At 33.5% G+C, this 4,715-nt stretch overlaps 1 pseudogene; it reads right to left on the bottom strand.

Moving 5' to 3' along the window:
• Positions 1-1,151: 1,151 nt before the first annotated feature.
• On the bottom strand, positions 1,152-4,495 carry LOC107917625 (cytochrome P450 78A5-like; annotated as a pseudogene).
• Positions 4,496-4,715: the final 220 nt, after the last annotated feature.

A 4,715-nucleotide genomic window follows, 5' to 3' on the forward strand; every position in this document is an offset into this window, starting at 1 on the left:
GGCCCTTCCTAATTTCTTAATCCATTCTCATCACATAGCTCACTATTTAATTTGGTCTTTGTACAGTATTTGAAAATAGATCCAATTTAATCACTTAGCATTGGATTTTCGAACATACCAGAAGAGTTCCTCGATTAAAATTTTCGGTTTGGCTTGGCTTAATAAATTTAATGACAAAATTGAATTTTTTTACATAAATGAATACTCAATTGTTATATAAATCAAAATCGATTTATAACTATCTTCGTTGATGTCATAATAAATAAATAATCATATTTATCTGACACTCATACTTAAATTTTATTTTTTTACCACTCATACTATATGAATTTGTACATAAAAATTCTTTTGTTACACAATAAATATCAACCCACAAAATTTTTTCAGGTAAGGCCATTTTCCTTGCACCATTTCACATTTCTTTACAACATTTACTGACTTTAGTATCAGTGTGTCGCAAAATATTTACTCCGCTGTTCCTTTAGTCAATTTTTTGTCTTGCAGCATCGCCTAACCATTGATCTAGTTTAGCCCAAACATTCCAGCACACAAAGACATCAACAAAATTCATATGAAATCTCTCTAAGTATTAAAATATTTGACTTTGATTAAGCTCGTTATTTGTATGGTTGAAACTTAACCTAATAATAAATGAAACAAGCTTAGATATTCATATGAAATCTTGCTGGGTCTTAAAATATTTCAAGTATTGTTTTGCACGGATATAGCCATCGTATTCTTTTGCTTCATTTTTTGTTGTTTTCATGTTTACTTTTGGGGTGTTGTTTTGTTATTCCTCATTTCTGGTTACATTCATGGTTATGCCTAGGGTGTTGCTTTATTTTGACTGAGGTGTTTACTCTATGTTTTGTTTGCTAGATATCTGTACAAGATGCTTGGCTTTTTTAGTAATAAAGCTTATTTGGTTAAGCAAAAAAAGAAGAAAAAAAAAGACAAATTCTAACCATAACATGTCAATCCAACCACACCATATCAAATGTTATAGATAGATATTGGAATTCGAAGTCTTACACAATAATTATAGATGCACACATATATATTCAAGACCTTCAATAATTCAAAAAGGCAACAAAAACACTTTTTTGACAAATTCTAGGGGTCCTCGTGTTCAACTTGTGGACATGTATTCTTTTTAAGCTAGCTAAGCTCGAAGGGTTCATTGTTCCTAGTTATTTTCTTGCTAATTTTATTACTTATAGTGTCCACTTAGGACATTCCATGAATCACTCCCGTTCTTACCTTGGTTTAATTAACATTTCACAATTCATATGCCTATTTTTTAACTTAATCGAATTGGTCTTTCTTGAATCATGAAATTATATGTTGCGTTGTTCGGGGAACCACTCGACACGTTAACGGATTTTTCATTTCAAGAGAAAGCTTTAGAGTCTCTGAAAGGTCAACATGTTGCGCCGTTGGAAGCCACCTGAAATACTGGAGAAACCGTGCAAGCCAGAGTTGTACGATGGCTAACCCTAGTGCCTTCCCAGGGCAGACTCTTCGACCTGACCCGAACGGTGCTAGCCTTAGATCAGAGCCCATGATGGGAACATCTTCTTCGATAAACCTTTCAGGCCTAAAGGTCCCTGGATCTTTCCAAATAGACGGGTCATGGGTTATGGCCCACATGTTTACCATTGCAGTGGTGCCTGCTGGGACGAAAGACTTCCCTACGTGAACGTCGTGGGTGGCTAGGCGAGCCCATGATAGAAGTGGTCCTGGTGGATGCATCCTTAGAACTTCTTTCACAACCGCTTAGAGGTAGGGGAAATTTGGGAGATCGGAATCTTGAACTTGGTTGTGACAATATTCGATGCCAGCGTCGATCTCTTTCTGTACTTTTGCTTGAATGTCTTGGTGCAAAACCATCCACGCCATTATCCATTCCAAGAGTATAGCAACGGTGTCAGTACCTCGAAATATCATTTCCTAGAAAAAAATACAACATATGACTTAATACATTTTATAATTATATTACATTACTTGTTAAAAGTTTAACTATTCATATTTATTTTTAAGATTTTTTAAAAGGAATTTACAAGTACAAATATAAGTATTGTGTAATCACGAATATTATATGTTTAAGTAATTAAAATTAGAACGAACTCTTTACAAAGTATAATTATATTGAAAACAAAAATAAATCCAGATAGATTCACATATAGTGAGGTTTAAACTCGTAATTAATCTAGAGAAAAAATTCCTCTTGTTAAAAATTTAATTATTTTTAAGAAAATTTTTAAAGAGGTGATAAGACTTTTATTAAATGATACTTGTGCGGTTAAATGTCACTATGTATATTTAAACAACAATATATTAAATGCAAAGATTTATATTTAATACACTTACCGTGAATAATTTTATTTATAGTTAGTGAATTAAATTTTGACACATATTATAAATGAAATCACTTGAATCCATTTTAAGAAATATTAATATAATAATTATTTGTTACATAGGCTATCGTAATTTCTAACTTCACAAATATAGTCGAGATTTTATCATATTTTCTATATTTATTTATTTATTTAAATATAAAAAACAAAATTTTAATTCTTTAGTGAAATTAAAATTTTGTATAACATATTTACTAAATAATTACGCTTATTAATAATATATTATTATTTATTTTAATGTATGAACCATAAATCCAGTGTAATTTTAGTAGCATTATCAACTAAAGCTACTGCTTATATCTATTTTGACCTATGAATACAGCAACAAAACCCAAAGTCCAAATATTACCTATAAAGGAAATATCCCCACTAATAGTTAAGGGTGTCAAGAAACAAGGAGAACCAAGAACGTGGAAAGCACAAGCCAATTAATTATGTTTGAGAATTGGCTAGAATATGTAGGTGGCGGTAAAGTTTGTCTTTTATTCTTGGATAAACTTACTAAATCATGTAGGGTTTTGATTTTTATTAAAAAAGAAACTAAATTAATAGCTGGAATGATTATTTAAAAAGAATGTGAAGGTGATATATAGACTTATATAATGTTCATGTTTTAAACATCAGAGATATATATCATATGTACGAAACCTAACCCTTTCGACCAAAAAGATGAAATGAGGCCTATAAATTGAAGCTGTCTCCATTGTCATGAACCAAAATGGAAAGCAATGCCAGACAACTGGAAAGCAGAGGCAACAAAACAAGATTCCAATAATTGCTTATTTATTTATTTATTTTTATTTTGACGGTAACATAAATAAAGTATATATGATCTAAGATACTCTCAGCAAATTAGATATAATATATGCTTTTGATGATAGGTTTACTAATTTGTTTGTTGGACTGGAAGTACTAGAATTATATGCATATCTCAAAGAAGAGAAAGAGATTCTCTTACCCACAAAACAGCAACCATGTCTGAATCACTTAACTGGTCTTCTTTGGGCAAAGCTAACAAAGCACTAAGAAAGTCATTCCCACCATTATTGATCTTATCTCCACACTTTTTTCTTTCTTTCACAATTTGACCCACAATATTTCTTACTTTGGTTGACAACTTATGACACCTTCTTTTCACCCCAGGAAAGTCCAAAAACCTTAGAGGGAAATAGTCTTCCCAGTTAAACATAGTAATCAATTCATACCCTTCTTTCACCATTAACCCTAGCTCTCCCTTCTCTACTAAAGAACTCCCAAACACGCTCTCTAGTATATTACTCAATGAACCTTTCTGTAATATCCCCCTCAATTCTACAAATCCTTTCTCTTCCATTCCCTTGTTTATTTCCACCAACATTTCATCAACCACTAGTTGGCGCAGTGGCTCCAGGCAAGAGATTCTCCTAGGGGAGAACATATGGTTGGCGGCAAGCCTTCGAAGATGACTCCAGTATTTACCGGAGGGTGCGAAACCAATGGCGCGTTCGAACATCAGCAAACGAGCTGACTCCTTGATTGGGCGGTCTGAAAATGAAGACCCAGATAGGATTTCCCTGGCGGTGTCGGGATGACTGCTGATGATCACACGTGTTGTTCCTAGGCTAAATGCCATAACTCTCGTTGCACCTAGTGAAGAAGCCGTGTTTGCTAACTTGCGATGAGCAAGTGAACCCATTAGCGGCAAGGTTCCAAGCAAAGGCCAACCGACTGGACCACGAAGTTGTGGACAGTAAACATGGTGCTTTCTCCATGCAAATCCTCCAGGGACTAGCCAGTAGTTCATAAAGAAAGGTAAAGAAGATAAGAACGAGAATAAAACTAGAGCGAAAGGCCATGGTGTTTGGTCATGGTGTACAGTGACAGCATATAGAGAGAGAAACAGTGAGAGGTTGATCATAGCAAGCATGAAAAGCTTCATTGTTGCAGAAATTAATAGAAATATGGATAAAAGATCTGAAAGAAAAGGCGCTAAAGGAATGGTCTACAGATTGTGAACTTTTTTAATGATGAGAATTGTGTTTCGGATGGATTGCATATATAGCGCATGGGAAGATAATTACGGTTGAATACGCTGAGATGATGTTTAGTTAAGTTTGCTAACCCTGATTAAATGAAAACAGCACTTAATGATCAAGAGTTAAGTAAAAAGGGCTTAATTTGTTGGCTTAATTCTTTTTTTTTAATTGGCTTAGTTTTTCTTTATTATCAAAATCTGTTTCATGATAAAGTCCTCCCAGTATAGGCGTTTAGATTCCACTTGAAAATAAAGCAGAAATTTTAAATGATTCACCTGTATAC

The sequence above is a fragment of the Gossypium hirsutum genome, chromosome A01 (assembly GCF_007990345.1).
Source record: "Gossypium hirsutum isolate 1008001.06 chromosome A01, Gossypium_hirsutum_v2.1, whole genome shotgun sequence".
NCBI lineage: Eukaryota > Viridiplantae > Streptophyta > Magnoliopsida > Malvales > Malvaceae > Gossypium > Gossypium hirsutum.